General features: G+C 42.5%; 1 protein-coding gene across 1 annotated transcript in view; it reads right to left on the bottom strand.

The window, feature by feature from the left end:
- hivep2a (HIVEP zinc finger 2a) overlaps nt 1–25,047 on the bottom strand; it is a 79,850-nt gene that overhangs the window by 25,981 nt on the left and 28,822 nt on the right. The gene's annotated exons all lie outside the window — the stretch shown is intronic.

Below are 25,047 nucleotides of genomic sequence, written 5' to 3'. Positions count from 1 at the left end.
AAGCCATTTGTTATGCAAAATTATCCATTAAAACAATCCAAAGCTCAATGATGGTACAGATGACAAGTTAACCTACAGCCCGATGTCTCCCTCTTACCATAAGTTGGTTTTGTGTTGAAACCTTGTACAATAAGATGTAAAATGTTGGCTGCTAAATGCAACACAATGCTGTATACTGTACTATTGTACAGAGAGGACTCAGGAAGTTGTCAAGTGCCTGATGTGCGGATGTAAATGTCACTGATTGCTCACTTAGTTTCTTCACACTGGAATCCATCTGTGCTTTTTGCCTTTTCCACCGCTTCCTCCCTCCCTCCCTCCCGCCCTCCCTCCTCCTTCCACTCAGTGAGTCAACGATGCAAAGCAAACCCACGCTGTTCCTAAAAAGACACAAAGGCTTATAAATAGCGCTGTGGAAGTGACGTCGGAGTGTCATAATGTGTGTAGGCGTCCAAAAAGGCCAAGTCAAGAGAGCGGAGCACCTATCAACGCTAGCACCATTCCTTCCTCTGTGGATGTTATAGTTTGATCTACTTGGTCGGTCAAAAAGTGAACGAGAGAACACACAGACACACACACACACACACACACAAACACACACACACGCAGATACGGTACTTGCAGGCATTGCAACTGCACTGCAAACACTGCAGTAGGCACAGTATATGTGTGTGTTTCCGTTGTTTAACGTTTCTCAACCACACCAACACCTGACAGCAGAGAGCCGCAGAGCACACACACACACACTTTACTACTGTTTTACACACACACACACACACACACACACACACACACACACACGCTGAAGTTGCATTTTTGCTTCGTATTTCCTCATCTCGGGGTTTAAACAACTTCCCTCGCACTCTGATTGCGACACACACACACACACAGTGCGGCCAAAGTGCTGGTAAGCAGGCCTCGATGACGTGTGTGTCTGGGGGCCCAACGTGACATCTAAATATAGCAATTGAGGAAAATTGTATTTTTAGAAGCAGGAATGTTAACTTTGGGCTACCTTCTGTTTTTCACACGCACACACACACACAGACACACAGACACACACACACACACACGAAACATTAGCTCAGACCTGGGTCATATTTTTATGTTTTCCATGGTGTTAAGAGTGCAAGAATGTGGTCTGTAACCCAAAGGACTGTTAGAAACAGCAGGTTTTCAGTTTGGCATCAAACTCAAAGGCTGATTGGTTAGTAGGACGGTCAGCTGACAGTGGTGATGGCTTAGAGCTTAAGTTGGTACTAACAATGAAGCGTGTGGTACTATTCCCTTAAGGGTGAAACACACCAGTATGGTAGCGTCATGGCTTATGTGTCAGTTAACGCCTGTAGCACATATCGGATGCCCCGCACAGACAGAAGAGGAAATAAAACAGAAGCTTAGTTTCAGAAGGTTAACAATGAGGCCATGGAAAGTTTGGATTGGAATACAATCAGGTTTAGTGTTAGTCTACAGATGCAGCACTAGTCATGTATATATATATATATATATATATATATATATATATATATATATATATATATATATATATATATATATATATATATATATATATATATATATATATATACTACTAGTGCTGACATCTTTTTCATTTAAAAATGAAATGTTTCCTCCTTAATTAAGTGTTTTTTAAGGCGGGCTGTCCCCTTTCAGTAGATTAGTCGACTAATCAGTCATTTAGGTCTTAGAATTTTTGTCTATTTTTCATGCTGAACGCTCATGCACACAGCTCTGTAAACACAAGATTTACAGTGGTGCTTTAGCATGATTCTTTGCGGATAATCTCAGATCGGTCGATAAAATCAACTCAACGGTTAGTCGGTAAAATCATATGTGTAAGTCCTTGCGTCCTATCATCTGGCGCCTGTCAGGAAGAAACGGAAGTCACATCCGGAGGGTAAACCCAAGAACATGTCACGTGTTCTGATCCCGGATTTGCTGTTAAGAGGTACATCCAGACATTTCGGCATTCAAAACAATTTGTAACAGAAGAAATATATTCGGGTTCCCTCTGGTAGCCATCCAGGATCATGTTTGTATGTAGAATGATGGTTTGGAGGCTTTTCTTTGTTTGAAATGTAGCTCATTTCAACATAGCTTTAACCTTAAATGACTGGAGTAGTTTGAAAATGTCTCTCTCATCCTTCCTATTTCCAATGCCACACATCTGACCAAATGTATTTCTGCTGCCGGCTGTAGCCTTTTGAAAGAGCTCATTTTCGCATACCCGAGATGACTTTGAGCAACCGACTTGAGAGTAAAATATAGACACAATGAAAGCTGGACTCACCAATGAAAGTTCAACCTCTTTGTTATGCATGTAGCGTCCTGATTACTTGATTTCTGGCTAGAAAAGCTAAAAAATTCAAAATACTCACTGTAACTCATGCTGCCATTTAGGCTCGCAGCTTTACCCTCTGTTATCACACACACACCTCGACATCTGTCTGACCTCCTGACACACACACACACACATAATAACCCAGCAGGGAGTGTGACCCTAAAACATGCAGATAATTCTTAGTTAAACTCCAGTTTAACCTTACTTAAGGTTGGCTGGTTTTGTAATAAAAAAAGTGTTGAATGGTCGCAGTCTGCAGAGTGAGTGGGAGCGCGTAGTGAATGGCTTACATAAAGCTTTATTCATACCAAGCACCGACACAACCTGCACCAGTTCCTGTGCGTGGGAGAGACATAGCTCTACTGGTGTGTGAGTGTGTATGAGCGTGGGAAGTGTGCATGCCAGTTGTGTGTGTGTACGAGAGTGCGTTTGTGTGTGTAGGCTGGCAAAGGGCATGACGAGACCCCCGAGTTGTGGGTAGGTCAAAAACAGAGGCGTGTTCAGAGGCTATGCTCGGAGGTAAAAAATATTTAGGCACACACACACACACACTCAAACGCTCACACAAAGTGATTTATCAGAACTCTTTAAATAACCGGAGTTACTTAACATAACGGAGCAGAGATCGGATCAGTTTTCGTAGACATGGAAATAGATCTATGAGGTGTTTTATACACTTTCTTGTCCATGTGTAGGCACGCTGAATGAGCCGAGCACTACAGCGTGTCCTGAATTATCCAATCACAGGCAGGCAGTTCTAAACACAAGGCGGGATTGCAGGGAAACATTCACGGGGCATTGGGATCTGAGCGCTCAAATCACATTTGGGGATTTTCTAGGATGCCCCAAAAGCCCTCTTTTTTTCATTAAACAAAAGAAGGCAAGGTTTTTAAATGTTGTCAAAGTAACAAGCAGCTGGTACGAGCACTTTGCTTGGATGAAAAAAAAATGGCAAAATGGCAAAATGTATTCTTCAGTCTATCTGGTCAAAGAATGAGTAAACAGTGTTACAAATCTGAACAGACTTCTAATGTCATCTTTCGATACAAAACCACATTTTGGTCAGTAACAAAAAACAGGTTTCGAGGCTTGACATCCAGCCTTAATTATTCAATACCACGAGGAGGAAAGATAGCCTACTTGTCGAATCAAAATATTAGCAAATAAAATGTTCTTGTTCCAAGCTTCGGGCTCTTTGCAGAATCAATTTTGTCTTGCTCATCGTTCGGTTTCCGTTGCTCCTCGACCCTGTCTCAGCATCCCAACTTTCTTCAGACGATGCAGATGTTACGTGGAAACGAGTTGACACACAAGAGATTCAAGAGAACTGAGGTGCGTGCAGGTACGTACAAGTACATTCGTACATACACACACACACACACACACACAAGTATGCCCAAACCCTGGAGGTATAAATACTGTGTGGGCATTAACCATGCAGTACGAAAAAAAAGGCTGTGTGTGTGCGTATGTGTGTGTGAGAGTGTGTGGTGCTTTATGAAATGTGTGGGAGGCTGTTCAATCCTTATTGGGCTGAAGGCACTCTCCCTCTCCCTCTCTCTCTCTCCCTCTCTCTCCCTCTCTGTCTCTCTCTCCTTATGTCTGTCTCTCTTTCTCTCCCTCTCTGTCTCTCTCTCTTTCACTTCATTTCATCTCAGCCTCAGTGGACTGACAGTCGGGAATGATGTTGCCAAAAAACGACGAGATAATAGATCAACATTTGTGCAAATCCCTGTCCCTTATCTCCGTCTCAATATCAGTATGTGTGTGTGTGTGTGTGTGTGTGTTTTCAGATCAGGTTTGTGATGCATTCATCTCTCTCTGACACACACACACACACACACACACACACACATCCCTCTCCTACAGTGTCTTGTTCAGATATGCAGTAGATAAGCCTCTCATTTACTTTCAATGAAAAGCCCAGACGAGGGCAGAGACCTGGCTTCTGGTGACTCTGTGTGTATGTGTGTGTGTGTGTGTGTGTGTGTGTGTGTGTGTGTGTATATATATGTGTGTGTGTGTATGTGTGTGGTGGCTAGTTATTCTTAAATTGGCCCGCCGGGGTGCCGCATACCAACCAGAATTGTTGGAATTCCTGTGACACAAAAACAGAGAGAAAGTATCGTTGTGTGTCTGTGGGCGTATGTCTTTGTCTCGCCCTGTCACTCTTTTTCCATGTGCAGCGCAATATATATTTGAATCATAAAACCATAAGCAGAACACAAATAAACAGGCAAACAGAAAGGAAAGAATGATACAGGAGACGACATGAGGAGACAAGTAGTCAGAGTAAAGGGGAGAGGGACACTAGGGAAGAGAACAAGGGACACTGGATGAAGCAGAAATAATGCACTTAGGGAATAAGTATAAAGGATGCAGCGGAAGGAAAAAGGAGATAAAAGGGGGGAAATTAAGTTACAGAAGAAAGAACAAGAACACGAGAGGGGAAACAATAAAAGGTAAGAATTAAGGAGTGGAAATGGAAATAAGAATGAATGAGAGGATACATGCAAGACAAAGGAGAAAATTATGAAGAGAAGAGGAAAGAAAAAGACTACAAGAGCAGAACAAGAAGAGGACAAGTGAAAATGAAACACACACCCAAGAAAGGGAACAAGGCTAAGAAAGAAGGACACATTATGAGGGAACAAGGACACGCAAAAACAAGACAAAGGACAAATGAAGATGCTAAGAAAGAAAGATAGCAGGAGAGCTAACGAGGAGACTAAAACAGCAAAGAAGCACACGCAAAAGCACTCAATAGGATGCAAGGACATGACAAAAAGTCTAAAACAGTGCCGAGATGAGGTAACAAAGACTTAAAAAAATAAAAAAGGCAATGAGAATACAAACTGGGGAACACAATGACACAACAAAGGGACCTCAACTGTGCAGATTTCGGGAAGCAGATGTACGAAGGACTCAGGTGAGGTAACGGTGTGCTTTGAAACGGGACGTAGCCGGTGAGAATAAGAGTCATGCCAGCTGATATCAGGTGACTGTACCACCGTATATCGTATACCGAGGACATGTATGCACGGATCAGACACACACACACACACACACACGCACACGCGCACGCGCACACGCACACGCACACGCACACGCACACGCACACACACACACACACACACAAAAGGCTTGGTTCGTATTTCTGAGTGGTAGGCGAAGTGTTCTGGTGCTTTGGGTGGTCAGACACTGTGTAAATTATTTAAACATGTTACTAATGGTTTCCATTCAGTGATTAACCACTTTATACAGCCAGGGAGAGGGAGAGAGAGAGAGAGAGAGAGAGAGAGAGAGAGAGAGAGAGAGAGAGAGAGAGAGAGAGGGGGCGATGGAGGGCAGCTGGCAGCGTGTTTGTTTTTTTGGCTCTGCTCTGTTTGGCCCCAACTGGACCGCAACCACACACACACACACACACACATCCATTACAACTCTACCTTTGTTTTACCTGGAGGGAGACAGGAGTTACTGGAACAATAAGCTGGACTGAAGAGAGAGAGAGTGTGTGTGTGTGTGTGTGTGTGTGTGTGTGTTTAAGTGCGCATGGGGAACTGGTCCATCTCCCGGCATATTAACCAGGTTTTCCAACTGTCCTACTTCCACCTATGTTCAGACCGAATAGTAGGGGTGTAAAAATCGATACACTTGAGTATCGCGATATTTTATTTTGCAATACTGTATCGATTTTCAAAAAGACAATATTGATTTTTCTTTTTTTTTTAAACGTTCAAAAATATTCACGTAAGACAGCGGTTCACGTTTATGTTGTGTTTAAACCCCCTACCGCTAGATGGCTACGCAGAGACGCACCACTAGTGTCCTCGCCTAACAGTGCCTAACAGTGCCTAACAGTGCCTAACAGTGCCTAACAGTGCCTAACAGTGCCTAACAGTGCCTGACTTTTTGCTAGAAGCTAACAACGTAGCTATGGCTGACCTTTAGCCTACTGTAGCATATACAAATTAGCTCACTAAGAACCTGGGAATCACAATCCCAAACTAGCAGATTGTTTTTCTGTGTACTGAATTGTTTACCTAAAGTAAACTTCTTTGAATTTTATGAACATCATGTCTGTTTTTAAATATTAGTTTTTCAAAAATTCTATTTAAAAAAAAATCCCAATATATCGTATCGTGATACGTATCGTGTCGGCAGATTCTTGCCAATAGCCTTTATGTTTTCACTTTGGGCGAAAAAAAAATGGAGGCGTTTGTCTGGCAGTGAGGTCGTCTCATCCACACTTTGTTGCCATTTTTCCGACACTATGTTTCTGGCTCTGGCCCAACAAAGCTCTGAGATGAGACTGATTTGAATTGCTGATGTGGGCAGTGGTACAGAGGTCTGGAAGCAGGCCAGTTCCTGTGCAGCCCATCATTTATTTATGTATATATTTATTGAGTTATACTAATATACATTTTCCACAAGTTAAACATCAGACATAATGTGCAGAATCCCAAGATGGACCTCTGCCTAAATTAAATAAAACAATATTCACAATTCACGAGATGACAGCATGTAGATTATGTAAGAAAGAACCAAACATATTATCACATAAAACGCAACAAGAAAACAGCGGTCAAACGTATTTGATTAAAACAATCATAATGAGCTCTGTAATTTGAAAACAGCATTGTGGTTTATTGGATTAGTTTAGTTTTTGGGGTGAAAACAAAAACAGTATGCGTGTGTGTGTGTGCGTGCGCGCGTTTGTGTGTGTGCGTGTGCAAGAAGGCCGGCCGACTGCAGGTTGCTGCAAAGTTAAATTTAAAACTTTTTAAGACTTTTCTTGGTGCCAGTCCATACGAAATGCAGGGCCAATTCCCCCCCACCCTCTGCCAGAAGTTTAATAAATAAAAACACACTTGCTCAGCAGTTATATTACAATACCTGCTTTCTCACATCAGGCCAGGTACAAGTTTAATGCAATTATGTGTTGAAAATGAGTCATGTGTAAAGAATGCAAAAGGCTCACCGCCTTCCTTCTACGGCAGTACACCTACTGCGTGCCCTTGAGCAAGGCACTCAAACTCAAGCTGCTACAGCGAGAGCCGACAGCAGGAGGTCTGTGGTTTAACCAGGAAGCTCCCAGCATGACGTGCGCAAGCATGAAGAAGGGTTTTTGCAGATGAGGAACACGTGGATTTACCCACTGATAAAAAGAAAAAGAAAAAATCTTTTATTTCTCAAAAGACTTGTAATCTTTTGCATGTGTGTGTGCTGCTGCGCTTCCCTGTGTGTGTGTGTGTGTGTGTGTGTGTGTGTGTGTGTGTGTGTGTGTGTGTGTAACAAGCATAGAGCGCGCGCGGTGCGCGAGCCTAGGCGCATTTTACTAATTTGCTGTTAAAATAACAATGAAATTCTGCGTTATTGACTCTAGACCAGGTTTTTGGTTGGTCAACGGTGCGATCGCTTCCCGCTGCCTCGAGATAGCAATACGCACAGAATGCACCTGAACACACCTCCCTGTAAGACCAGCACGCCCATGGGTGCACAGATGGGCGCAGGTGCATTCGCTATTTAAACGATGCGGGCGCTGGATGGTCTTAAAATAGTAAAGACACTTGCTTCGGGCTTTGCGCCGCGCTGCCATTTTTCTCGTCTTTCTGCGCTTCGCACAAAAGCTTCCGGATCATATGACATGTTACTTGCCGTTTAAACAATGCGGGTGCTGGATGGGAAATTGACAACCGCGTCAGTCTTAAACTAGCAAAGACACTTGCGTCGGTGCAGGATAGGACCCTGGCTTGTGTTGTTCATCTAGATGCAATTTATAGGAATATACCACATCATCCAGTCCTGCTTGCCTTCAAACTTGTCTCCTCTACTTCTATTTCTGTTACTCGCTTCCTACATTTCCCAGAGAGCTTTTTGATAGCCTCCAGAGAAAGCGCCAGAGCTGGTTGCTGTCACCCCGGGGTTATGTGTGTAGGTGCACAGAGAGCTCTTCCAGTCGAAATACAGTGAGACTGGAGCTGCATCGAGTTCTGGTCTATTTTCTGCTCTTGTGGGTGCAACAATCAGCCCCTGTGCCTTGTTTTGGTATGTTTGGATGGATGGATTTATTTGTCCTGTGAGAGTGTTGAAATGCATTGAAAGAAGGAAGCATTAACAAAAAGAGGAGCTCAATAACGCAACAATAGAATTTGGCCAATTACTTCGTCAGAGAGATATTTGCCAAATAGGACTAAAATCCTTCCATTAGTTGGAAAAGGCAAACGCCAAAGGCCACTTTCAGAGTCAGTGTCAGTGGGGGCCTTGGGGGCCTTATTGGTGAGGCTGACTGCTGAGGGGAAGTCGTGAGGTTTTGGTCCTGATGGAGGGGCCTCCTGCCAGAGGGGAGGGATTCACACCGTTTGTGTCTGGGGTGAGAGCGATCGGCTACGATCTTTGCAATCACGCGAGCGGCTGCTTCTAGCATCACAGTAGAGTAGTCTTTGACGGGTTCTTGAAACATCCAAAAGTAGGGAATTATGATGGGCCACACAAGCAGAAATAGAAAATAAATCCATTTCTGAAATAGAAATATCATCACCTTAAAGTCAGTATTTCACGTCTCTGGAGTCTCTGCTCTGTTGCTTTGGGATCCGAGGACTTAAATTGTCCGCTGTTCATGTTGAAGCAGCCATGTTTTGTTTTAATTTAGTGCTGTCAATCATTTTGTTAAGCCGAGGCGTCGCCACAGATTTTTGGGTTTTGAAAGAACCCGTGCGCGGAGAACAAGGAGGCATAACGCGACAGAAAGAAGAGGCTCTCCAGAAACGACTGAAATTAAATCTGAGAGAGATGAATGAAATGAACTTAATCTTAACCGTGATGTACACACACACACACACACACACACACACACACACACACACACACGAGCAGACAGTTAGTAGACAGTGATTTACAGCGGATAGGAAGTCAATTATGCTACTGGATATTTTTGTCAGAAATAAAATGTGTGTGTGTGTGTGTGCCCTGAATAGAGTATGTGTGTGGGATGTGGCAGCACAGGCAGCTTTGCTGAGACAGGATGAAGGTGTGTGTGTGTGTGTGTGTGTGTGTGTGTGTGTGTGTGGGGAGGAAGTTCTCGGTGTGCCAAGGTTACAATGCCGGTGCTGAATTGCTGTTATAAAAGCCTCAGTTACACAACGGAAATACTCCAAACTTAAAACTGCTCGGCAACTTTATGATCCACTCGCTTCACACTCACCAGGACACATTCGGTCTTTTACATTTTAACCACAAACTACGTTTTCAGAGTAGAAATGGACCTCCAGCCGATGTTTGCATCATAACATCCACCAGATGATCTCTGGGATGTGCGGTGCAGAAACAGCACAGCGACAAAAAGTACAAACCGTATGCATCAGGACTTCAATTGCACGGTTGCTTCTCGATCTTAAGTCAAAATAAAAATCTAAAATGGACGGAGTCTCTGTCTGTCTGTCTGTTTGTCAGGGTCAGCCCTATGTTCCCACAGCCCAATGGTCCCAAAGCCCTATGGTCCCACAGCCCTATGGTCCCACAGCCCTATGTTCCCATAGCCCAATGGTCCCACAGCCCTATGGTCCCACAGCCCAATGGTCCCACAGCCCTATGTTCCCACAGCCCTATGGTCCCACAGCCCAATGGTCCCACAGCCCTATGTTCCCACAGCCCTATGGTCCCACAGCCCAATGGTCCCACAGCCCAATGGTCCCACAGCCCTATGTTCCCACATTTCTAAGATTTTTAATAAAATTAGGCCCTATGTTCCCACATTTCTAGGACATTTTCAAAATGAGGTCTTGTGTTCCTAAATTTCCCTTCAATCTAAGCCCTATCCTTCCACAACATTTTTTAGGGTTAGGGTTAGGGGGATAAAATCTGATACAAATTTATGAAAAAGGAAATGTGGGAACATAGGGCCTAATTTTGGAAAGAAATCTCAGAAATGTGAGAACTGTGGGAATATAGGGCCTAATATTGAAAATAATCTTAGAAATGTGGGAACATAGGGCTGTGGAAACATAGGGCCTAATTTTCAGTGAAAAAAATCTTACAAATGTGGGAACATAGGGCTGTGGGACCATAGGCACGCCCCCCAGGACCCGAGGAAGTGCAGTGTTGAGTTCTTGCTATCTATGAGACATATTTATTAGATGTGCGTTATGTACACACTGAAGTGTGTTGAGAGGCATGCTGTGTACAGCTCGCTACAGTACAATCAATTAAATTACTTCTTACTTTTACCTTTGCAAGTTGGTATGGTTTACTGAACCAAAAGGACAAAAAACGTTCTCAGGGGATTTTAAAAGTGTGCGGGAAAATTGCGGGAACTACTTTAACCGATCTCTCCAATTTATTTAAAGCGAGACTTTTTATAAAGGAATCTTAGCAGAACACAGCCACCCTCTGTCACAAATTTTTCATTTTCTCAAGTCCCGTAGGTACAGCCTTCCTAGATGCAGAACTAACAGACTAAAAAAAAACTCATTTGTTGCTCTGGCTATACGCGCACTTAATGGTTAATCCTGACTGAATTGTTGTTGTTGTATTGTAATGATTGTATGTGTTGATATTGCCAGAACATGTGAAGAAAGAGAGACCGGAGATGTTACATTGTAGCAAACTCAAATATTTTAAACATCAGTGTAATTTGTAACTTTGGGAATTTATGCCGAAAAATAGCCTGGTCCCAAATAGCCTAGCATTGCAGTGTCAAGGCAGGTGTATTGGCTCAGGACCCAAGGAGGCGCAGTGTTGAGTGGGAAGTTGTTTGGATGAGGCCAAGCAATCGGTCGTTCCAAACATTCATGTTTTCAATGGGCACTGCACTAATTGTAATGTGCAAAGACCAAATTCTGTGCAAAAAGTCCATTGAGTTAACAAAATGAAGAGAGGATTTAAATTGAGGGGTTGTAGACTAAAGCTGACAAACAATAGTGCCACGTTCTGCATTCCCACAGCTTCATGTTGCACTTGTTGGCTTCTTTTCTTTTCACCTACGAATGCAAATAATGTCCCCTGCAGTCATCCAAAGGTGATCTGTGGGAGGGTTTGAATTTCTTTTTAGGTGTGAAAAAGTACGTGGTTTGTCAGAAAAAGAAGAAACTGAGAAGAAGAAAATGCTGAGCGCCTCAAACCACTGACATATCTACTGTAAACTAAACCAACAAATATGGTTTTTAAAAGGGTCCACAATGGTAGGTGGAGAGGCAGTTTAATCGGTCGATAAAATATATCTAGAGGAAGAAAAAGACGAAATCAGATAAAGGAGGGAGTATGGTTTTTCAGAATAAGTGTTTCTAACTCGCGTACTCTTGGATGAACTCACGGAAAAGCCGGCAGGGTCTTTAGTTGCAGAGTAAACACAGGATGAGCGTCTTTGTTAACAGACCAAAACCACTGAAGAAGGACCGGGTTTAACCCCAAAAGTGTGTGTTTCCGCGTGTTATATGTTAGTCAATGATTGCTGTACGTGTCCATGTGCAATTATGTGTGCACGTATCCAGTCGCCACTCGGGAGGTGAGGTCACTCCCTGTTCTGTCCAATGTACACAACTGACATGTATGCATGTGTGTGTGTGTGTTAGCGTGTGTGTATACAGTATGAGGTTTCAGCTTTTATGACACGCACATGAAGGTTTTAACCAAAATAGTCCCGGAAAAGTACCTTCAGTGTTACATATCGTATCGAATAACCACAAAAGTGTGGTTTGCGTGATTGTCACGGTGAATATATAGTATGAAAACTTGTTTGTGAAATGAGTGGTTCCCAAAGTGGGGTCCGGGGATCCTTAGGGGTCCTTGAGGGAGTTCCAGGGGGGGAAAGAGCAAAAGGGGAATCATTTGTTTTCACTATAATCAATTCATAAGTAACACAATATTACAGACTGTATGACTATTTTGTTCATTAGTTTCATACACTTTCTTGTAATAAAACATCTAAGAGCCAAAAATCCTATCAGATGGTGGACCCTTGCACTGGCCAGTTTTGATTATTGGGGGGTTTCGTAACCCCATCCCCCCTGTATATTACGCCTATGCACACATTACACATTCTACTGCCTATCAGCAACAACAACAACAAAATCTGATAAGTTTATTATTAAAAATAAAATTACTCTCTGTCATCTCATCTCTTACTCCTGTTTCTTAATTTGCTGCTCCTCCTGTTTGCTCTTTAATGCTGAGTCAACATTTCCTCCATCTGTTTCACATTTAAATGGCTTCCAGCTGCTCATCGGGGATAATCCCAACTTTTATTGTGAAAGCTCTTAAGGAAGTGTTGGGTTTCATTAACAGCAGCTTTGGAGTGCAGCAAGTTACAGTTGGTCCAAATGCATTAATCAGCGCAAGAGAACAATATTTATGTAAAAAAAAGAAAAGGGAAACAGTGTGGTGTGTATGGTGAGACTTTTTGCCGAGGAAATGAATGCTGTTAAAAATGTACAACATTTTATTTGGGAGTGGGACATATTATCCAAAATAAACAGCACCGATTTTTATTTCAAAATGTACAGCTTTTAAAGTCATAACGTTTAGCTTTTTTTTTAAGTCATTATAACCCTAACCCCTAACCCTCAACTTCCACCCCATGAATTTAGCTACATCTGTTGAGGATAACCGTGTGACACGATCAAAATCTCCTGAAAAGCTACTAAATGGTTGCCTGATATCAGACAGGCTTGTCAACTCAGCACTGGAGTATCTGGCTACACCCCCCCCCCAACCTATTCTGGGACTGGGGGGAAAAAAAAAAAACCTGCTTGTTTGTATTTCTTTAAACCAATCACAACCATCGTGGGCAGCGCTAAGCCCTGATAGCGGAGATAAGGAGAGAAGAGGGAGATCTGCCACTTAAAGCAACACCAAAGATTCTTTTGTACCTTAAAATAATGTTTCCAAAATGGTTTCAGTGGTTCATCAACTCGTTACAGGGTGAACAGCACTTCTGCATTCGCTTTGCGGCCCCTCTATCGGCTATAACCGCACTATGCACGTTTGCGAGATCGGGTAGCGGATCTGTAGTTCGAATGAGACATAATGGGACAATTCTGCTTCCGACCTGTAGGGGGACCGAAGAGGAAAAGTGCTTTGGTGTTGCTTTAAGAGACGCGCCAGATGTTGAGGCTATGTCTCAACAATGTGCATCCACCAGCCCAGAGTAAGCAGACACTGATGCGTAGTCATACTAACACAATGGTTTTGCCAGGGTTTTAAGAGTGGAGTGGAGCGAAGCCGGCCGATGGGTGGTGAATGCACAGTGGATATGACAAATGCCCAACGTCTCCTTCCAGGCAGCGCGGCAATGGTTATGTTTAGGATTAAGGTTAGGGTTAGCTGCCTGGAAGGCACCGTTGGAGGCAAAAAACAGGATCCAGCCATGCCTTTGGTGTGGGAGATCTGGGTTCCATTCCCACTGCGATACATCAACCAAGACACTTAACCCCTAGTTGCTCCAGAGGTGTGTGACCTCTGACATATATAGCAATTGTAAGTCGCTTTGGATAAAAGCGTCAGCTAAATGACATGTAATGTAATGGGCGATATGTTCTGTGTCCTGGCCCACACTCACAGTGTATACACTGTACCTACATACTTTCCTGTTCCCAAACAGCGGGTCCTCCACAGCTGTGCCTGTTTGACCAACATGTTTCCATTTAGCAGAGAAAGCAACAACAAAAAAAAAAGAAGGGACTGAGGAAAAAGATGGAGAGCGGGAAGGAGAGGGGAAAAAAGAGAGAGAAGAGAGGGGAGGGGGTGAAGAGGTGAGGAAGGGAAAAACAGGCGTCCTGTTGGTGTAAATTGCCAGTGGAAAAGAGAAGGCAGTCATATTTTCCACAGGGATGTTGGGCCAGCCTTGAAACTATTACTGAGTTAGCCCTGTGTGTGTGTGTGTGTGTGTGTGTGTGTGTGTGTGTGTGTGTGTGTGTGTGTGTGTGTGTGTGTGTGTGTGTGTGCGCGTGCGTGTGTGTGCGTGTTTGCACATGTAGCTTCATTAAATTTTCCACAACAGTTTGCAAAATACACTAGGAAGCAAGATGGACAGAGGAAAGGGTAGACGGACTGTTTTTTCGTGGATGGACTCTTTTTACGACGGAAGATTTTATAGTTTGTTAAAAGGTTCTCCTGTGATCCAAGCACAACCAATAAGCACCGTAAAGTTCCTCAAAGAACTTTTACAATGTTGGAACTGCTGTGTTTTTTGTTTTTTTGTGTGTGTTTTCATTGCGATGGAGTTCTTTGAGAAACCATCCAGGGTATGTCGTCCTCTCTCCCTCCGAGATATTCTGCTGGTCAGCTTTTATCTGTCCTGCTTTGGGCCTTCGGAGCGAGACAGAGATGTATGCTCGACGCGTAAAAATAAACACTGAGGGGTGTCCCTGACTGATCCTAAGGACTGCTTTCGGCGCTGATGTCGACATATTTGAATGGATCGCATCCGCTGAAATAAAGGCAGATCAAAATCGGATCTTTGCTGCACTCTCTAACCTTTTTTTGTGCCTTTGTTCTCTGATTTGTGAAGTCGATTTGATGGACGTCTGGTTATACACGATTTGTTTTGCGCTTGGCTCCTAAACAGCGTTATCGAGAGATGCACATTACATTTTGCAAGTGAACTCTCATTTTGTCTTTTCTTGTGAATAACACGGATTCATGGGACAAATTTATTTTGCTCCAATTTATTTTTGATCGCTTGTTTTCAAAAGATTGTGAAAGGGCACTACAACAGTTGATCTTATTTTGTGTTTCTTAATTTAAACAAGTCTCCCAGCTAATCCTGCCTTGTACATGCCAAAGTTGTTTAAACAGCTAGCTAGCTCATGTGATCCTTACCTAGCTACTGCGCATGTGCGACTGCCAACAAAGATGGTACAGCAGTGAGATGTCTCACTCTGTAGCTAAAACAGAGAGCTCAGCACACAGAGTGAAAAGAGGAGCTGTAGCAATGTGCAGCACAACAAAAATATGGTGTTTTTTGAAAATGAAACCATGTAAATTCTGATATAACCTCTAAATACAATTATGAACCTGAAAATGAGCATAATATGAGCACTTTAAAGAAAGCAACATCTGGCCATCAGGTTAAGCTCCTGTACCTCAGTAAAGTCTCTCATTTAGGGTTACTTTCTTTTTTCTGATCTTGAGGTTTACTTCCCATATTCTAAGTTATGAGTTAGTACTTTAACTGTGAACTGAACAGTTGTATAATGTCTGCTTGTAGAACGTTACAAACTTGGGGAAGGAGTTTTAAAGACCAGGCAGGGAGGGTGTAATGAAGAGATGCTAGTTGAGCATTATTGGAAATGTGGGATCCGGCATTTTTTGGAGCTTGATCTTGGCCTCTCATTTGGATCAATCTTTTTTTTTTTTTATTGGGTATTGTTTTATTTTGGAAATACAAGACTGAACTCCCGGAGTGCGCTTTTAACAAAGTTACACCCCAATTAATATGCTAGCTTTAAAAAAAAAAAAAAAGTTTCCATAAAGTTTTTTTTACAGCAGTGTTAAACGTTACCACAGCTGATTCTTTGTCCTTTCTTATCCATATCTTTGCCTCTTTCTGAACCTTTTGGGATTGTCTCTTCAAAGATCTGGATCAAGGCTCCTGTGCAGAGCGCTAGGAGACACTAGGGCAGTGTGTCGGGGTACCTAACAGTCAGAAATAAAACATCTAATTCATCAGATGTTTGAATTTTTCCTCCCAACATCACTGAACAGACCTTCAGCCATTCCACAACAACGTCTCCTCTATTCCCCTGGCTGGTGTATCTTTAGCCTCGCTGCCTCCAGCTGTGGCCGCACAGACGTTTGTGATGCAAATCGCAAAAGAAACTCTGCACATAGCGGCCATTGTTAGGAGCCCTTCTTAATCTTAAATTATCTTTGTGCCCAAGGAAAGCTGTTGTACAAGCGTACGTGTGTTTTATGCAACGACCCTTTAGAGGTTCTGGAGTCTTTGAATGAATGATGCATCGACAACCGGCTGCGTTTTGGAGTGGGAGCTTCCAGCCCACAGCAGCTCTTTAAAAGGTTTGAGTCAAATTCAGGGCACTACTATTCCTGGTGTATCAGAGGGTGTGTGTGTGTGTGTGTGTGTGTGTGTGTGTGTGCATACAAGCATGATGCTCTCACTTATGTAAGCTGTTTTCTCACATCTGCATCCCTCTTCCCCCCCCACTCGCCTCCCCTCTTTTTATATTTTTTCAGGTCCTTGTTTCCTCTCTTCCTTCCCACTTCTTTCTGTGCCCTCTCCTCTCACTGCCTTGTTTACAGGGGCATTTAGACTCAAAAAAAGCCACCTGGAGTGGGGGGGGGTGTCAATGAAACGGCCCAGTAATGTGACGTCCGGCTGTGTGGTTAACCCCCCCCCCCAATGTCGCACATGTAGGCTTTATATTTCACAAATAACTGTTTTCCGTCAGATCGTTTATAGATCTCGACGTTTCCGACCGCACTTGAAGGCAGCTTCATTTCACAGAAGAGAGAGAGAGAGAGAGAGAGAGAGAGAGAGAGAGAGAGAGAGAGAGAGAGAGAGAGAAATAAAAGAGACGAGTTGTTGTTGCAGGAAACATTCAGCTGTTACACAAATTGCCGGGCAGTTTGGTGCTTGTGTTTCGTTTTTTTTTTTTTTTTTACCTTATTGTGTTTTAAAACTTTATTGTGGCAGCGATAGAGGCAGCGATGTTTCCTGTTAGGACTTAGGAGAGGTCCTGGTATTATGCATGCTGACTCACTGAAATATCTTACTGGGACACTTGATGGAACTGAGCCATCGTTAAGGTGATCAATCTCAGCTGTGATTTTCCTACTATGACAAGTCAACATGTCTGCTGTGAGAAAGGTCCATTCTCACACCGCCTCAAAACACACCGACAAGTCTGATCTCCGGTTACATGATTGGCCAGCGCAGCGTGACGTGGGGGTTGCGTTTCTCCAAAAGTCGAGTCCGTCTCAACTTTTTTGTCCGCAGGCCTGCTGCGTTTTGTTTTGAGTAAACGCACTACCCCATTCTAAATGAATGGAAAGACCTCGGACGGCCAACGCAGGCTGCCTGAACGCGGCCTTACTCATCTTTGTGCCTTCTTTTCTCCTTTTCATTCATGTTTTTTCCCTTCCCAAACCTTATTCCTCTCCTCTCCATCATTAAAAAAAAGAAGCCTGCAGGCAGGTTTAGCAGCGCTATGATGCTGAGTTAGTTTTCCTCTCAGGAAACAAGTCATCCTGGAGGCCATTTTTCACAGCGTTGCATCAGAAATCTGCACTCGCAGCCTCGCAACAGCACCAATAATAGAACTCACACTACGTGAGGCGGATAATTACCAAAAACTTTCACTTACAGACTTCCCAAACCAAAGAGGATACAATTATGGGCTTTTGTACCCGTATTTATGGAGCCCGGTAGCAGCAGTTTTTTGCTGCTGGGCACTGGAAGCTGTCCATTATGGAGGGTAATAAAGCATGCAAGCAACACCTAAAGAATAGGAAAGCAAATTATATAGAAAGAAACAGCATGAGCTTATAGCTGAACTCAGAAACATGTTATCATGTAAAAGATGTTAGTGCTAGGAAAAAAAAAAAAAAAGAGTTGCAGCTAATACTCATACTCATATTTCAAGGCATTCTGTGTGTAATTTTAAACATTTAGTTCATTCATTCATATAGTTGTATAGTCCAAACTAGTTTAGAAACTATAATGAAAATTATGGTTGTGATAAAACATGAAAAATGAAAGGGTGTCTTTGGTTTGAGAAGTGGGGGGGCGGGGACACAAGACAGGGGGTCTGGGGAGCCTGTGCCAGAAAAATGTTTTTTCTTTATTTGAATCCCATTTCCTACATTTCTACACACATTTATAGGGACTATGATGATACATTTGCTGTCAAAGTGACGTCAAAATGAATGGGAGTCAATGGGATGCTAACAGGGTGGGTGATCGTTTGGTAGCATCAAAATGGCGCCATAGGAGGTTCGAGTTCTGAAGCGAGGCTTACCCCCTTGAAATGCACCTGCACCCATCTGTGTGACCATGGGCGTGCTGGTCTTACAGGGAGGTGTGTTCAGGTGCATTCTGGGCGTGCTGGTCTTACAGGGAGGTGTGTTCAGGTGCATTCTGGGCGTGCTGGTCTGACAGGGAGGTGTGTTCAGGTGCATTCTGGGAGTATTACTATCTTGAGGCAGCAGGAAGTGATCGCGCCATTGACCAACAAAAACCTGATCTAAAGTCAATAACGCAGCATTTCATTGTTATTGCTGCACGGTTGCTCTTTAATGTGACCGTAGTCATGTGACTGTCCTAGTTAATGCAACAGCCACAGTTTTAAAAAGTAATTAAGTTAATATGTCAAATGTATTGTGCTTTTCACTGTACATAAAACAATATGATACATATTAAAACACAAGGTAATACATACAAATTAAAAAAATTAAGTGCAGGTCAACCAAAGGCCAGTTGAAAAAACTAGGTCAACACGTAGTGAACACTGTGAAACGGAACTAGTTTTGTTTAGGCAACAAAAGTACTCAGGGTTGGGAAAACATCAGGGATCAGCTTACAACGAGTCAAACTACTCAAACGAGGACGTCACTTGATGTCAACGAGGTCATGGCAAAACTCTGAGGTAAAACTCGGTTCATTTCAAAATGGCAGCTGACTTTCAGGACATGAACCCCTGGTCTTCTGAGTGAAAGTCCTCGTTTACTCTCTTAGTAATCATTACAGCCACGAGAAACGTATTATAAGCTGCTTGCACAATCGACCCATATGGTCGTTTTCTGTGTTTTCATACTACGTGTAAGTGCTTGTTGTTGGAGGGTCCCTGGACCAGACGCATCTTCCAACTAAAATTACACATTTATCCACGGGCGTAACTTTGGGTTCAATGTTGGGGGGGAGGGGAGGGTTGAACTCTCCAACTATCTAGGGAGGTCCCGGGACATCGAAAAAATTGAAGAAAGCACCAAAAACATAGGAACAAAAAAAAAAACACATTAAAAGAAAGGTGAAAAACTTTGGGAAAAGTGCCAAAAACCTCAAAAAAAACAGCAGGGGTTGTAGCTGATTCTGTGGTCTGTCCTGGGACCAGTGGTCTCTGGCAGAGATGAATCTGAGCATGGGCCAGTTGTGGATGAGTTTGTCCAATGGTGTGATGAGGCCTTTCTCCAATTAAACTCCACAAAAACCAAGGATATGGTCATTGATTTTAGGTAATTAACCTTAATTACAGAGACAAAAACCACCTAAGCCATATTGTAAAGGTGGCTGGTAAGGTGTTTTCACAGTCCCCCTTGATGGTTATCTTTGACCAGCAAGTTCTTCGCAAGGCCCGGTCTATATCTATAAACCACCCCCTTCACTCTTTGTAGTAGTAGTTGTAGAGTTTGTAATACTCCCATCAGGTCGCAGATTTAGAGTACCTCGGTTTAAGACCAGTAGGGGTAAAAACTCCTTTGCCCATGTGCAATAACTCAGCTTAATTTGCACATGTAATGTAGTACTTGTTTTGTTTTTAGAGATTGTTCCAGTGGTGATAAATTCTGTTGTGTGTATTACACAGGAAATCTTTTTTGTACTCATGTCTTGTATTGTTGCCTCTATTTGTATGTGGCTTGAATGTGTTTCTTTTTATCTTTCACTTCTAACTGCATATCAAGTTTCCCATTTGGGATAATAAAGTGACTGAACTGAACTGAACATAATTTAATTATATGTTAGAGATTTGGCCTCTAAAGGTTAGAGGGGTCTGCAGTATATCCTCCAGGTCAGAGTGCTCAGGCAATTGAGAAAATTATGAGATGTGTGTTTAAATGAAATGATGAAAAAACTGGATTTAGTGATGTTGAATTTACTGACCAAGTCAGTGAAACTGAGAAAGATGTTATTTAGGAAAAAATCTTTACATGTTGAAAGGCCCATACTGTCCCACTGTTTGAAAGTATCGTCAATTTTAGCAGCCGTAAAAAGATGATTATTACGCCGTATGCTCATTCTAAAACCACAAAGGGGGAAAAATATGGTCTAGGATATACTTTGCTTGGATTCCTTGGATTCCCAGGCCCATTCCAACGATCTGTGTAAGTAATCTTTGACTTTTATTGTTTTTATTGTTATTCGTCGAGATATGCTTACGTGATCAGACTCTTTTTAGATTTGAGCCATCTTCTGTGTCTTTGACTATAGCCAAATGAAGAAGAAGAAGAAGAAGAAGAAGCTTATAATGCCACAAGAGGCCCTATCAGGACCCATTGGCCAATCAGAAAATAGCATCTCTTTATATATATATAAATATATATATATAGAGAGAGAGAGATGCTAGAGAGAGAGCAAGAGAGAATAATGGTTTCTTTAAAGCACTTTCAGTGCCCAGAAAAGTTCTAGATAATTCCAACCCATTATTTTATGTTTATAATCTGTCCTCTTCCTTGTTTATTTTTTCCTATGTTGTCATGAACTTAAATGTTTTCCATTATGCAGTCCACAATTGACATCCTGGCAAGATTTGAGGGTTTTCCAGATTTTATCCAGAAAAAATCCTTTGAACGATCAGGTGATCAGGTGCTGGATCAATCAAGATGATTCGACTGTTACTTTTGTTACTGTACTGTTTTTTTCCTCCACTACATGTATTTGACTTTAGTTTCTAGATCAAGATTTGATACAAAGGGTAATGTGACAAGCTTTTAAAATGCAACACATTGGTAAAGTTTCAACCAGTCAGGAAGACACGGACCTGCATAGTCGATAGTACTACTTATACAACTACGACTAATCATAATAATTTCATCATTGTTATTATGATTTTTATTAATAATAGTTATCAATAGCATTGGATAGAAAAACGATTATGGCTTCTCACATTAGGCGACTCTGCTCACACTTTGAGAAACGTGAAAAGTTGTATTAAAAATAAACACTCCACAGATCACTCAACTGGTCCAAAGAACAGACCAGATCACGGAGGAGGTGGTCAGGACCAGTCATTTTAGTGCCCTTTGTGCCAGTAAGATGCTGGTAATGACCACTGTGCCACTGGTCGCGACCAGTGTCTCTAGCGCCCCTAGTGGTTGTGACCGCTGGTCCGTGCCAGAGACCAGCTGGTCCTGACCACACGGATCTCCATTATCAATAATAATAACAATAATAATCATAATATATATGATATAGTGTGTTTTATAGACAAAAGATTGTGATCTCTGGGGGGGGGGGGTTAAGACTCCTTGCTGACCCATTTTTAAAATTTTTATTTTAGAAATGTGGGTATTGGGTTAACAATAATAAAATGACAATAATAGCAAAAAAGAGTGAAAAACAATGTCAGGAAATGCGACAAGTGTCGAAAAAAGATGATCATTTTACATTTGGACCCAAAAACAACAGAAAGTTGAATGGTCGACAGAAAGACAATACAAGGGTTAAGGTTCTTTGTTGCGTGTCATCCCCCCTCTCTCACCCCCCCTCCCCTCCCTACCTGTCATCCTCTCTAATGCCCTTTGCAAATAAATGCCAATGCATGCATTATGTTTATTCTTCTGCATTCTTCACCGTCCAACTAAACGGCGAAAAAGAAAAGTGTGAATGGATCAAGCTTGGTGTGTTTCCACTGCTGTTCAGCATCGACTGAATCACAAGCGGCCCCTTTTTGATGTGAGCGTCCAGCTTCTTTTTGTGATGTGTCACACTGGCATCGTGACATCAAATAAATCTTGAAGCAATTACACAGCACGAGTATCAAGATGAGAAATTCTCCCTGCTCTTTATGCTTTCCTTTCGCCATAAAAGATGAGAGAACGATCCCTTCTTCGAGGCCCCAATGGGATTTTTCTTTTTTTTTTTTTAGCGTTCCTAACTAGCATTCTTGGATAATTAAAAAACATTAAAATTTCAAAAGTAGCGCACAGAGCCTCTTAATTCTTCTGCATGTACGTGTTCGGTACTGAAAGGATGTGAACGGACCGAGGTGAAAAGAATCTGGAAGCTGATTTCTTAAGTGCATTTCAAAGAAGACAGGCTGCCATCACTGTTACTCTTACAGCTCAGGATTCACCTTCCAAATTCCCTAGTTTTTGCCAGTGAACTTGATGTTTACAGAAGATTACAACTCCAGAAGGAACCGCACGCCGGTCGGTTAGCTGCAGAATTGCCCGCCGGGGAAGAGAAACCTTCCCAGACTCTGCCAGGATGGCTGAGCTGGTTCGTCTTATCCTGTCCTGTCTCTTTATTTATAAGCAGCAGAGTGAGTGTGTGTGTGTGTGTGTGTGTGTGTGTGTGTGTGTGTGTGTGTGTGTGAGAGCGCTTCAGTTTATTCTTGACACAATGGGGGCGGGTGGTTGAATGACTACTGTCCCCAACACCCGTCACACACACACACACACACACACACACACACACACACTGCTGACTGTCCACCCACACACAGAGCTAATCTCTGTCACCTCACATCCGCAGAGCAGCAGGTAGGTAGGAGGTGTGTGGTATGAGTGTGTGTGTGTGTGTGTGTGTGTGTGTGTGTGTGTGTGTGTGTGTGTGTGTGTGTGTGTGTGTGTTCAGCAGGATGACTAACTTCTTATAGAATTAAAAACCCTGAACTCTCAGTTGCACAGATGGCTCACTAGGCAAACGAGACGAATGAGAAACAGCTAATTCCACTTGATTTATGCCTGAAATTCTTCCCAACGTTACCAAGGTTTCATCATGAAAGTATACAAGAAGCATCAGATTGTTGCCTGTGTGTGTGTGTTTGTGTGTGTGTGTGTGATACTGTAACCCGTACTGTACATCCGCGTGTGAAAAAAAAAAAAGTTCCATTTCCTGCTGCAGTTTTTGCAACTGATTTGCTTCTCTCTTCCTTTCTCTCTCTTGCAATTTTGGCATGACATGTATAAAGTACATGTCGCCGCCGCATATAGAGAAGGACAATAGTCAGTGAAAAGGAAAGAAAAAGATTAAAAAAAAAAAAAGGGGTAAAAGTATGTGGACATCTCAATTCTAGACCACCGACTTTAATCTGCTGCTATTAACGGCCTCCACTCACACCAAACTGGCCAAAACGATTTCTTTAAGGCCTGGCTTAGTGCATGGGGAGCACTGTCCCATTATAACAGGAAAGGGCCAGACAAAAACTACTGCCACGCGGCCAAGTCTCTTATCTCTGCAGCCAATGCTGATAATAATGATAATACTAAAAACACAAAGGTCAAAATGCACATCTCAACGATCTTTTAGTGCCAGTATTATACATCTTGTTATAGTAATTTGGGGTACTTTGTGAGCAAGTGCTTTTGGGTTCGTTACAGTACATTCATGATGATGAACATGCGTTATTTTGGTAAGTAACTTGTCATATGATCCGGAAGCTTTTGAGCGAAGCGCAGAAAGACGAGAAAAAGGCCTTTATGTTCCCGTCTATACATAATTCTACTTTTGGGGCCCTATCTTGTAGGGCTGGGCGATATGGAGAAAATCAAATATCACGATATTTTTGACCAAATACCTCAATATCGATATTGTAGTGTTGACTATTGGTGCTTTCACAAAATATTTACATAATATTACATGATGAGATTTTCGATAAATAATCATCAGTAATGTGGATATAAAGACTAAGTGGGTAAAGGCAAATAATACAACAGCTAGAACAGTCTGGTTGTCAGGCTACAATGGCGGACCCAAATGCACGACTCAGGAAACAAGGATAAAGGTGATCGGTTTATTGCTCCCAGAACAATGCAAGCAACGGTACAGATCCAACAGGCAGGCAAACGTGGTCGATGATACAGGCAATAGGTCAGGGTACACGGGGAAACAAAACAAGGGAACGCTGGAAAGTGAGTCAACATGGAGCTACAACAATCTGGCAGAGAACAAGGGAACACAGGTGAGTATATATACACGGGGGAGGGGAAGACAACCAGACACAGGTGAATAACATTAGGGCGGAGACAGGTAATCAAAAACGGCGGGAAACAAACAAAGGCAGGAAGACAAGTGAAGTGAATGAAGACACACAGTGGATGCAAAATAAAACAGGAAGTTCATGAAAACAAACAGAAAACACAATAAGAGCGGAGGCAGATGTGACACTGGTGTGTTCAGAAAATGACATCACTTTACTGTAATGCAACCTTTAAAATCAGGAAAAGACACTTATGCCATATTACGATATTAAGATATCCAAAATCTAAGACGATATCTAGTCTCATATTACGATATCAATATAATGCGCCTAGGCTTATGCACAGCGCTCGCACACTATGCTTGTTACACACACACACACACACACAGGGAAGCGCAGCAGCACACAAACATGCAAAAGATTGCAAATAAAAAATATTACGGTATAAATCCTCCATCATAATAGCAATGTGCAAAGGTACAAACGCGCCTGGCTTTTAAAACGAATGGGAGATCCCACTCTGGGCCAGATGTACGAACGCTTTTGCACCAACTTTCAAACAGTCACAGCATCAGCAGTGAAGACTGTATGGCTGCAGGTACTTAACGCTGTGCTACAGCGCACTAGTCAATACGTACATTTCCCCACCACTAATGCCAAAATAACACGCATCAAGCAGAATTTCTTTGACTTGGTGGCACACACACACACGCAGGTTTGTGGCACTATCTTTGTGGGGACCCGTCATTGACATAATGCATTCCCTAGCCCCTTACCCTAACCTTAACCATCACAACTAAATGCCTAACCTTA

Source organism: Perca flavescens, chromosome 18 (genome assembly GCF_004354835.1).
Source record: "Perca flavescens isolate YP-PL-M2 chromosome 18, PFLA_1.0, whole genome shotgun sequence".
Taxonomy (NCBI): Eukaryota; Metazoa; Chordata; class Actinopteri; order Perciformes; family Percidae; genus Perca; species Perca flavescens.
The sequence above is the reverse complement of the archived record's forward strand: the minus strand, read 5'-3'. Positions and strand labels throughout refer to the sequence as shown.